This window comes from Rhinopithecus roxellana, chromosome 11, assembly GCF_007565055.1.
Source record: "Rhinopithecus roxellana isolate Shanxi Qingling chromosome 11, ASM756505v1, whole genome shotgun sequence".
Classification (NCBI taxonomy): Eukaryota; Metazoa; Chordata; class Mammalia; order Primates; family Cercopithecidae; genus Rhinopithecus; species Rhinopithecus roxellana.
The window spans coordinates 54,544,086-54,557,005 of record NC_044559.1 but is presented as its reverse complement, the minus strand read 5'-3'; the positions used below and the strand labels follow the sequence as shown (position 1 = coordinate 54,557,005).

Sequence of the window (12,920 nt, the reverse complement as noted above, 5' to 3'; positions counted from 1 at the left end):
TTGTTAGGAAGGGGCAGGAGGCTTAGTAGCACTGTGTGACCTTTGGTCATATAAAAACCAGAAATTTTGGCTGGGCGCGGTGGCTCATGCCTGTTAATCCCAGCACTTTGGGAGGCCAAGGTGGGTGGATCACGAGGTCAGGAGATCAAGATCATCCTGGCCAACATGGTGAAACCCCGTCTCTACTAAAAATACAAAAATTAGCTGGGCATGGTGGCATTCGCCTGTAGTCCCAGCTACTTAGGAGGCTGAGGCAGGAGAACCCGAGAGGTGGAGGTTGCAGTGATCCGAGATCGCACCACAGCCTGGGCGACAGAGTGAGACTTCGTCTCAAAAACAAACAACAAAAAAACCCACAAAAACCTGGAAATTTTATGTAATGAACTGGGTCATTTAGCTAAGGAGAGTTTCAACTAGAAAGTGCTGCCTTGCTTTTCTTGCTATATGCAGCAAAAAATGAGAAGACATAAATTAAATGAAGACTTCTTAAAGAAGAGCAAGGACTTGATGATTTGGAAAATTTGCAGTCTCTTCAGATTGCAAACAATGCTAACATTCACAAATGGATTCTGAGCCAAGATCAAATCCAGGGCACCGCCAGAAAAACATGATCTAAAAACTAAGCCATGGGAGTAACTATAAAATCTTCTGTTAAGATCTCAGAAATACCAAAGATGGAACCTCAGAATACTACTTTCTCAGACAAAAGACCTGCTAGAATTATGCACTTCACAGTGTCTCTCAGACAATAAGGCTTTGCGAGGCAAAGGGTGCTGTCTCTCAGCAGAAGCTCAAGGTAGTAAAGGGCGTATCTCAAAGAAATTTGTGCATATGATTTTCAACTAATAGACTGACCCCAAAAGGATTCACAAAAGATGCACAAAGTTTTTTAAAAAGACTTACATATGGTGAAACACTGCCAGCTTGAACTGAAAGAGACGGCAGATGGAAAACGAAGCCTTCAGAGGCCCCAAATTTTGGTAGAAAGCAAGATAAGAAAACTAGTTAGTTGCAAACAAACATGTACTACCTTTCATGGAAAAAGGTAACTCAGGAGAAAGAACCACATGCCCAAAGGGCAAAGCTGAGAGCTGGGGTACACCCCGGGAATACCCTGGAATCGAGACCCAACCAAGGATTGCCTGAGTGGATTTCAGAATTGTTACAGACCAGGGATTCCCTTGTGCCTACTATCTCTTGGCCCCCGCCTTGGATAGGAATGTTTTATAGGGGTTATCTTAAGCCTGACCCAATGCTGTATATTAGGCAAGTGTCTGGAGGAAGGATGAGGACCAGGTAACATATTGCTTTGGCTTTACAGGTCAGCCAGGAATTGTACTTGAGAAGCTGTACTTAGGGAACATCCAAGAAGTCCCAACTGTACCTGAATCTAACTTAGATGAGATTCTGGACTTTGAGCTGCGATGGGATAAGACTTTTGAATATAATAGCAAAAAAAAAAAAAAAAAAAAAAAAAAAATCACACTTTATACAGGTATATGCTATTGACTCAAATACCACAAATGGTGATGTCAATGAAGTGACTTTTGAATGATAAGAACTCCTGCAAAAGTTCTGAACAAAAAAAGTACAACATCCTCTTATTTTATACACTAGCTGCTTTTCTGGAAAATTTACTGTATATTAATACTGTACAAAAAACATTTCACATGTAAAATGAAATTACGTCTTAGACTCAGATAATTTATAAATTGTAATTTTATCTGCTGGAATGTTCTCTGGGATACTCAAAAGTCATTTTGTGGGACTCTGTTTTGTATGGTGGGGTTTATATTATTACTAGGCCCCCTCTTATTTTTAATTAATGTCAACAGCATCTCCCAATAACTGACAATCCAAAGCACCCCCACAAATTTCCAGAATGTCTCCAGGGTGGGAGAATGATATAGTCCCTGTTGAGAACCACTGCAGAGGAAGGAGAAGTCTGAGATATTCAATACAACCCTTAAAGGTCCATTTTCTGAGCCCTGAAGCAACCGTGCTGTACAAAAATCCTTCATTGTGAAGATATTTATACAACTGTGCAGAAGGAATGATAGGTACTCCTTGGAGTTCAAGGGGTCATCACTTCCTACCTAGTGGAGCTGCCCTTCCTTGAGGCTATCTAGCTGCAAGAATGGTCCTCTACAGTTTAGAATATCTAGCAGGAAGGTTATCTTGTATTGTTTGCTCACTTGAGGTTGGCTGGGTAAATCCCATCATTCTCTGTAACCATTACTAACAGAGTCCAAGACAGTAACAGTACCTACCCTGGCTCTCATCACCATTCTAATCTCAGCATGTCCTAATCTGTCCCAATCTTCCACCCTTCCTGACCTCTCAAAGTCTTCCACTCTGTTGTCTAGACTAAAGATGTATCAGCAAACTCTTCTTTATATTCATTCTCAACTTCTTTCAGTGTTCCCTCATCTTGCCCTAACTGAAGTCTGGCAGTGTATTCCAGAAACAATACTCCCCATCACCCTTTCAAGCAGAAGCTGTTTATTTTCCCATATGCCACAGACTTGTGGATGGCATACACACCCACTCTCCTTGCTTCCCACTGCCAGTTCTACCCCATTTCTTCTTTGCTGTCCTTTCAAAAAAACACAACCCCTCAAGTTCACAGCATCACTCTCTCCCTAAAGTTGTCATATACACTCTTTCAGTCACAGCCACAGCGCTGTTTTCTCAACTACCACACTTCTAGCATCATTTTTCATGACAGAATTTACATGAATAATGATAAAACAGCATGACCTCCTCGCCCACGCTGATCTTTTCCTCTACTCCATCTCAGCCACCCACCACTCCTATGGTTATACTCTAGATGTTGCCTTCACTAATAATTATGCCACCTCTGAAGGTTTAAATTCAAGCATGTCACTCTTTAGCCACCACCCTCCTGACTTGGTTTCACTCACTCAAGCACTCCCACTGTAACAAAACAATTCCATAGAGCCTTCCATCCCAATTGAGTCCTACCACTTTTCAACTACTCATCAGCTCCCGGATGTCTTCTTTCCCTGCTTACCTGCTTAGATTCCATGGTCCATCACGATCATCTACCACCCTTTTTTTTTTTTTTTTTTTTTTTGAGACGGAGTTTTGCTCTTGTTGTCCAGTCTGGAGTGCAATGGCGTGATCTCAGCTCACTGCAACCTCCGCCTCCAAGGTTCAAGCAATTCTCCTGCATCAGCCTCTGGAGTAGCTGGGATCACAGGCATCCGCCACCATGTCCAGCTAATTTTTGTTATTTTTAGTAAGACTGGGTTTCACCATGTTGGCTAGGCTGGTCTCGAACTGCTGAGCTTGTGATCCACCCACCTTGGCCTCCCAAAGTGCTGGGATTACAGGTGTGAGCCACTGTGCCCAGCCTACTACCTAATTTTTAATGCCTTCATCCCTGTCTTACTCCTTTGTACTTGCTGGCCAAACACTGACCCTTGACAAACCTTATATACCTACTTTGTGCTGGAACTCAAGTGAATGCTACTGCCCAAGTGAGCTGACTGGTCTCACTTTAAATGATCACAAATATTGAGTCCTCAGCAAGTCTATCAATCCTTTTACATTTTCCTACTAAGTTAAGTTTTCCTATACCTACCTTATCTTAAGGTTCTCCCTCACTCTGAGGTGATGACCTCACTCATACCCCACAGAGAAAATACAATCATAGGATAAACTACGCCATCCTGTCATAACCAACTCTTAATGACTGACATGCATCTTTTCTCGTTTATCTGCCTGCCTTTCACAAAGGTAAAAAAAAAGTTCCTGTTGTAATTAGTAACCATTATCTCCATTAAATGGATCCAGGAGAGACATAAAATAGTTATTAGGAGTGAAGTCCTTGAGTAGGAGAGAGGATGAGGTTATTTCATACTATTTAAATGAAATAATTCTACTAGTTCTAGTAATTCTTGCTTTTATTTGTAGCTTTAACATTTTAATCTAATTTGATTACCTGGGTTATTTCTATGTCTCTTTCTGTTAATTTTTTCCCTAACTATGGGCCATATTTTCCAGCTTCTTTGCATGCCTGATAATTTTTTATTGGATGCTAAACACTGAGCTTTATGTTGCAGGATCTTATTAATATTCCTTTAAATATTTTTGGCCTTTGTTCTGCGACACAATCAAGTTACTTGAAATTTAGTTTGATTCTTTTCAGGCTAGTGCTCAATCTTTGTTAGGGCAAGTCCAGAACAGTCTTTAGAACTAATCTGGCCTCAGCCTCACTGCTGAGACAATAACCCTTTTGAGGGTTCTACTTGATACGCTGTGTATTGAGGCCTTTCCACTCTGATTAGTGGGAATGTAGCAGTCTCGGCTCTATGAACTTCCCAAACTGTTCTTTCTTTCCTGTTGCTTTTCCCTAGACTTGGAAGTTCCTCATGGACAGGCTCAGATCAGTTTTCAGCTGGCCACTCAGAGGGACACCCTGTGAATATCTGGAGCTCTTTCTCTGTGCAGCTGTGGTACTCTGCTCCGAAGTCACTTAGGCCTCCCCACACTCTGAATTCTGTTTCTTCAACTGAAGGAGTTGCCAGATTTGTTTGGGATTTCCTCCCTGTGCTGCAATCTGAAAATTCTCAAGGCAGTGAAGTGGAGCAATCTAGGGCTCAGCTTCATTTGTTTCCTTCATTTGTGCCTGGTGGAACTCTGTAACTAATTTTTAAAAGAAATCATCCTGCTGATCTGGGAGCCTCCTCCAGCTACTCCAGCCCGTTTTTTTTTTCCCACTCTTTCATAGCAGAGCTATTCCAAAGAGTTGACTATACTTGCTATGTCCCCTTTTTCATCTTCTATTATTTCTTCTACTCCAGCTGGGCTTTCCTTCTCACCACTCTACCAAAACATGCCAATGGCACACATCTAATTAAATTACCTTCCCATACTTTCATCTTCTCAGTGGACATAGTTAACCAATGTCCTTCCTTCTTGAGATGCTTTTACTCTAAAAATGAAGAAAATCTTTTCAGTAGCTTCTCCTCTGAGTGCCACAGCATAGCATTCTATGCGATTCATAAGGGGAAGACTCTGATTTATAGCACCAACTCATGACTTCCAAATTATACACTTCTAGCACAAACTGCTCTAATGTATACATTCTCACATATCCAGTTAGGACAAAAGAGGCACATTTCAAACTGAGTAAGTCCATCCCTTCTACATCCCCCACCCCAATTGTCCCTTCTCTGTAAGTGGCCCACTCATCTATCCAGCTGCTCAAGCTGGAGGTTCATCCTGGATTCTCTCTTTCCAACTAGTACATTCAAGTCCACCAGCAAGTTCTGTTGGTTCTGGCTTCTCAAAATATATCTCAAATCCATCCATTTCTCTTCATCTCCACTAGTACCAACCCTACTTAAAGCCACCATCATCACTCTTGCCCAGTATGACTCATTCTCCCTCCACATGGCAGCCAGAATAATCTTGAAAAACCATTAAATCAGTTCATGTCACTCCTTTAAACTTGTGAATAGCTTACTTCATTTCAACACAGTCAAAACTTCTCATGGTAGCCGAACAATCCCTTCCTGATGTGGATCCCAAGTACATATGTGTCCTCATCTCCTAATCTCCAATCCCCTGCTCACTCTGCTATGAGTACACTAGCCTCCTTTCTGTTTCAGCTCAGTCTCTGTGCACCTGTAGGTCTCTCTGTCTGAAATGTTCCTCACGCAGCTCTTCCCATGGCTGGCTCATTCCCACCACTCAAGTTTCAGGTCACATGTTTCCTAACCCAAAGAAAATTATCCTTCTCCTTCTAACTAAAATTCTGTTGTATCTTGTTCCACTGCCACATAAGAACATATGGTGGCATCCGCCTGGAGTTTCAGCTACTCAGGAGGCTGAGGTGGGAGGATCCTTGAGCCGAGGAGGCTGAGGCTGCAATGAGCCGAAATCGTGCCACTACACTCCAGCCTGGGCAACAGAGGGAGACCTTGTCTCAGGAAAAAAAAAAATAAAAAAAAAAAAATAATAATAATACATTCTGGCTCTAATCTCAAATTCTCATGACAATAAAAGTTATTTTCTGATTACTGCATCCAATTATATCTTTAAAATCCTTTAGAGACTGGCTTTTAGAACTTGACCCTTCCTAAACTGGAAGCAACTATCCATTAATCTTTACTTCCATGCAAATTACGTTTAGGTAACATGCAAATGAGATTAACTCAAGATTTAATGACTACTCTCTAAACACATAAAATTCTTTTGGAAAAAGATTTAAATATAATGGCAACACAATATTCTCATTACAACAGGAAACTACCATAGGCCTACTGCATCTTACAGTCAAGAAAACCTGGGGCATGTGGAAGCAGAGTTAGAGGCTAGAGTAAGGCCTTAAGTCTAGTAACTCCTAGTTTGATGCTTTTTCCTACTAATAATTACCTAAATTAGCTGGGCATGGTGGCACACACCTGTAGTCCCAGCTACTCAGGAGGCTGAGGCACGAGAATCACTTGAACCTGGGAGGTGGAGGTGGCAGTGAGCCGAGATCATGCCACTGCACTCCAGCCTGGGTGACAGGGTGAACTCTGTCTCAATAATAATAATAATAATAGACTAAGTTAAAATAAATAGTTTTCACAATCATATCATACAACTCTGTAAGGAAACAAAATATATCTAACACTTTTATGTCAAACAATCCCAAATACAAAATATAATATTAAGTATCTTCTGAGAACAAAAAGCAAGGCCATTCTAAAAATTTTGTTAGTGTTTGGTAATAATGAAATTCATCTGCACATGATTTTACATACACTGCCTTATTCACTCCTCAGAGCTATTTTGTAAGGTAGATCAGAAGACTTAACAAATGCAGAGACTAATATTCTTTCAGTGAGGTTAAGTGCCTTGTCAATGGATACAAAAATCAAGGTAGGAAAGTTTCCTCAGAGGATACACAATTGCTATTTGGATACTCAGAGGATATACAATTGCTACATTATCAAAATAGTTCATCCCAATATATAAAAAGATTAGAACCTATATTAAATCATTCACAGGACATTTTAAACCTCAGGTCATGCTTGCCCCTAGATTCACTCTAAGGTCACATCCAATTTCTTCAGTCAGTACTTGCTATGTTGAGGGAAATTCAACTGAAACGATTTGCTTTAATAATCTGCTTTGCAATTCAGCAAGTGATTATCACAACACATATCCAAAAACTGAACCAAAACTTTAAAGATAACCTCCATTACAACAAATACTTGAGGGAGAGCTTTATCTTTTGAAGAACTGATTGTATCTGCATTGATCAATGCTACACCTCAGGTAACGTATTACAGTAGATGTAGTAAGTACAGCAAGTTTGCTTTTGATTTTCATATACCTATTACAGCGGGGTTGGTAGATGGAATTCACTTCATATATTTAAAGGTGCAAAGTTGAGTGTCCACTATATTTAAAATACTGTAAGAACTCAAAATCACTATTATTATAGGCTTTAATAAACTTAATCAAGAAAGATGTGCAACAGTTTATAAATGTGTTGAAGGCAACATAGTCAGCATCAATTAAAAGCAATTCTAGAGCCAGGTGCAGTGGCTCTCGCCTGTAATCTCAGCACTTTGGGAGACCAAGGTAGGTGGATCACTTGAGCCCAGGAGTTAGAGAACAGTCCGGACAAGACGGTAAATCTGTACCAAAAAATACAAAAAATCAGGCATGGTGGCATGTAACTGTAGTCACAGCTACTTGTAAGGTTGAGGTGAGAGCAGTGCTTGAGCTAGGGAGGTTGAGGCTGCAGCTGCAGTGAGCTATGATCATGTCACTGCTCTCTAGCCTGGGTGACAGAGCAAGACTTTGACTCAAAAAAAAAAAAAAAGCAATTCTTGCAAGTTGTTTAAAACATTTGATTCCCTTGTCTTCTCATTGATTTCTCGTAATTTGGCTTATTCTTATCAAAAAGTTATATTAATGCAAGTCACACTTTACTGTTCCAAAAGTCTACTTTAAAAGTAAAATACATACTCTAGTTGTCTCTGAAAGTATGTCATACTTTCATATCACTTTTGCCCTTAGACACACTCGTTTTATTCCTGAATTACAATATAAAATTCTCATCTCCTTGTACATTCTCTTCTTCTAAGAAGTACGATCACAAATGATACCATTAATTCCATGGTATTATTGCTCCCTTAAAATGCTATCTTCTGCTTGTAACTAACTGCTGTTAACAATTAAGCATCCTTAACTTTTCAAGAAAATTGAGTAATAAATGTAATCAGAATTCACATCTTTATATATATGAAAAGAACTCTTGTCATTACTAAGTGCTTTAAAACGGACACGTCTCTCTGTGTGTGTGTGTGTGTGTGTGATAGCTTCTATGTTTCTACCATTATTACCGGTACATACCATGACATAGTAGAATGCAAAATATAAAACTAAAACCCAGCTGTTTTTAATAGGAGTGGTTGGTATATTTAATTCTGCCCACAAATTCATGAACCATTATGCACAACTTTTTCTCTTGTTCATAAAATTTAAGCTACCCTATATCGAGACAGTACTTTTAATTAAGTCCTATTAACAGAAAACATGTAATTCAGTACAAATGCCAATGCTGATCATGAAGCACCCACAAAATACCATTAGATACACAAACACATTCAAACGGTATACTGAAACAAAAGTTAGTACTAACATTTCAGGTGCGTTGGCATGTGAGTGTTCAAAAGTTCCCTTCTGTATTCAAGAATCCTTTGTCTCTTCTCGGACTGCCTGTCCTTTCTCAATTATCCTCCTTTGACTAAGTCTATTTAGTAACTGCCAAACTGAGATAAAACCAAAAATGACTCAGTCTGAAATTTATGGGACAGTTGATCTTAAACCCTGGGCTTTCTGCCCCAGCCCATTACCAATACCTTGAGAAATTGATGACAAGTGTGAACCTTCTCCCTAGAAAAATATATTCTAACCTTTTATAGGCATATGGTGGGAATTCATCACTTCCACAATTATTTCCACATAACCCTCAGAACCCTAGCTTAGCAACTTTATGCAAAAATATCTTTGGACAGTATAGAAAGCTGAAATATTTTATTACTATCTTTGATTTTATCTGAACTAATTATAATCTAATGCAAAAATCCCCATACTCTCAATTATTTTCTAATTGAAACTATCTGTAATTAGTCTGTTGAACTTTGCTTCTACTGTAATTGAGATTTCATGTATTTCTCTTCACTTCCAAGACAGTGGATAGAATGGAGAAATCTAGACTGATCTTTACAGCTCCAGATAAAGGGACTAAAAATATTGGTTTAAAATATTAAAGGTTAAAGAAAGAGACTCTTGGTTTCCTTCAAAAGTGATTTAAATTTAAACTAGGTTTTTATTACTAAGTTTTGGAAATGTAGTAACCATTTTTTTCTCATATCAAGGATATGTACATATCAAGGATATGTACATATTTCCCATTTCCCCATAATTACAAGCAAACAAACTCCCATCCACTTTTTATAAATACTTCTTAACTTGGGCTTAGTAACAATGTATATTGTGCCAGTAATACAGAAAAGGTGGGAGTATAAAGACTATCCTGTCCTGTTAGAATCCTATAGAACTAAGGTGCTGGATTATGGTGGTTAGATCCTACTTGTTAACAGTTTCAAAGGTGACCGTAAGGTAGTATCAATGTAACATCATTAACATCTTAATTACACCAAATATCCTACCCAAACCAGTCTAGGTAACAGAAGAGGAAAGGTTGTCACCCCCTCATAAATGGAACAATGCACCCTAGACAACCCAATGAAAAATTAAACTACTATGGAACAGTAGCTCCATTTTGCTAAATATCATTTTAAAATCGACTTTTTAAGAATGTCTCCTAAGTGATGTTTCCATAAAGGAGAATTGTAACAACATAAAGCTCCAATTTTAATCGAGTCAATTTTAATAAAAAGATTTGATAGTATTAATCTATTTGGTAAGTTTAACCTTTCAATAGAATGCGAAGCCGTAGCACAAGATTTAAGATTATAAAGATAATTAAATTATAATCTTAAAGTTAACTTTGTAAAATATTTATAATAGGATATATGCCCTGCACCAACCAAGCACTTGTTTAAAATTATATCTTTTTTTAAATCCCAAAGGGACTCAATTATCTGAGCTGAAAGTCTATTATTTCGCTGTGATTTAAGTCACATCTGTACTTAAATACATTGTATTTTTATCATGTTACTTTTTTATTTTTAATTAAATTATTTTTTCTGAAACGAGTTTCGCTCTTGTTGTATAGGCTGGAGTGCAGTGGGGTTATCTCAGCTCTCTGCAACTTCCACCTCCCAGGTTCAAGTGATTCTCCTGCATCAGCCTCCCGAATAGCTGGGATTACAGGAAGCCGCCACCACGGCTGGTTAATTTTTGTATTTTCAGTAGAGACAGGGTTTCACCATGTTGGCCAGGCTGGTCTCGAACTCCTGACCTCAGGTGATCCACCCATCTTGGCCTCCCAAAGTGCTGGGATTACAGGCATGAGACACAGCATCCCGCCAATCTGTTACTTTCAGACTTAGCAAATTTCAATGCATTACATTCTGCGAATTCACATTTAATCTCTAACATCTTTGATCCAGTCAAATTCTCCAATATATCACAATCTGAAGTTACTTTTTCAGTACTACCACAATAATTAAAAAATAAGAAAGTTCAGTAACATTTTCCACCTCCAAATTATTTTTGGGGGGGTAAGGGCTTCTACTTGTTTCTTAAAAATTAAAAAAGTCTGCCTCGTTAGGTCCGTGTGTTCAGCTCATATTATTAGAACTGGTTAAATGGGAATACACGAATAATACTTATTTTCCCAATGTTAAAAGACATGGATTTCTGTCAAGTATATCCAGAAACAACATAACAATTACTAGGCATATTTCACATGACAATTCTGCAGATTATTTTGATCAATAAAATGCTTTAATGAGATGGTGTATAAAAAAAACTTTCCTCACCTTTCAGGACCAACATAAGACTACATACTTTTTTTTTCTGAGACAGTCAATTCAGGTTCTAGGTTACAGTGACTTAACAAGATAACAAATAACTAATGTGTCAGTTAAAGGCAGAAGTTTGCTTTAACCCTTCCTCTTTATTAGAAGTACAAAATGCTTCCACAAATCGTCAAAAAGTTTCTGTTTTTCTATGGTGAATCCAGAATTCAATTACCTCTATGTTTAGTATACCTTTTCAACATTGCATAACACAGTACTTTCAATATTATGATTTACACAGCCTACCACTAACAGCATGAACCACAGGACTGTACAGCAGCTTGTTTACCGGGTACTTTTTACATTCTTCCATTAGGTTCGGTATCTATTCTTGAGGTCTATGCTTCTCTCCTCATACATAGCTTGGGTTGGATGTGAAGTAAAAAATTCTAAACAGATAACGGAAAAAGGCAATCTGAAGGAAAAAAAATCCCTGTGTTTCAAAATTAGGGACTCCACGTCACAAACTACTGATAGCCACTGCAGTATAAAATGTCAAAACTGCTTGGGCACGGTGGCTCATGCCTGTAATCCCAGCACTTTGGGAGGCCGAGGCGGGCGGATCACCTGAGGTCAGCAGTTCAAAACCAGCCTGGCCAACATGGCAAAACCCCGTCTCTATTAAAAATACAAAAATCAGCCGGGCGTGGTGGCAAGCGCCTATAATCCCAGCTACTGGGGAAACTGAGACAGGAGAATCACTTGAACTCCAGAGGCAGAGGGTTGCAGTGAGCCAAGATGGTGCCACCGCACTCCAGCCTGGGCAACAGAGTGAGACTCCGTCTCAGAAAAGAAAAGAAAAAAAAAATCAAAATTATTTCAGCGAATAAAATTACCTGTAAAATTTAACAAGCATTGGTATTTCATTGAGCTCAGCTCTGACTTCAGGTTGTAACTCTTGGGACTGTCCAAAGTATTCACAGAAGCAAGACTTAACTAATGTCTAAAGTGTACTGTAGTGCTGTCTTGCTTTAATCAAGGCTTTCCCCTTCCTTGGCTGTAAAACAAGAACTACAAATTAATTTCCAGGGCAGGGTAACACCAACACCCCAATACTTGAAAGCATTATCTGTAAAACTTACAAACAGAAATAAAAATAAAACCAAAAGACAAGATTCTGCAGTCACAAGTACTTTAATTTTAAAAACAAATCACTTATTAAAAAATAAACAAATGGCACCATGCTACTCTAAAGTTGATACAAGTAAAATAAATTAAGAGGTAGTGTCTCATAAGACAATGTGCTGAAAGTCAGTGCCCAACTAGACAATCTCAGCTACTACATACACTTGGCTTATCTGTAAAGTTAGAATTAAGACACTACTCTCAAAAGTAACATTCCACTGTCACAGCTATTTTACTTTAAAAGGTTAAACAACCCAAAGAGTTTAAACAGTTTTATTTCCAAAAACATTACAGAGCATAATTTCTACAATAAAAATTCTTACAGTACCAAGAGAAATATTACAGTGCAATTTTCCACAACAAAATTGTAGCACACAAATCCACGCGACTCCTGGACTTCCTTGAACTGTCAATACACTGCACCCTGTTTAAATGGCTGTACCTGAAAACCAAGGTATGCAATTCCTTAGGCTTAGAAGTCATCAAGTTATACTGTCAAGGATCTGGGGGAAATGAGAGGAAGATTCTATTATCCTGGTGTCCGAACCCAACTTCCACAAAAAGGTAAAGCCACAACGATGGTAAAATGTCTATTGTCAACAGTCATTTACGTGCTGAAACCCACCCAATTTAGACATCTCAATATTAAGATTTCTGTGAATCAAGTCACTTAGTTTTAGTTCGGTTTTGAATAAGAAAGGATCCTCTTTCTTAAGTAACTGTAACAGTTACTTAAATTGGGTCTCTTCTCCCCCTATGTTGAGATACCAGAAA

General features: G+C 38.6%; 1 protein-coding gene across 4 annotated transcripts in view; it reads right to left on the bottom strand.

Annotated features, from left to right (window-relative positions):
* The window catches only part of EPC1 (enhancer of polycomb homolog 1), a 120,259-nt gene that overhangs the window by 65,141 nt on the left and 42,198 nt on the right, over positions 1 to 12,920 (bottom strand). The window lies entirely within an intron of this gene.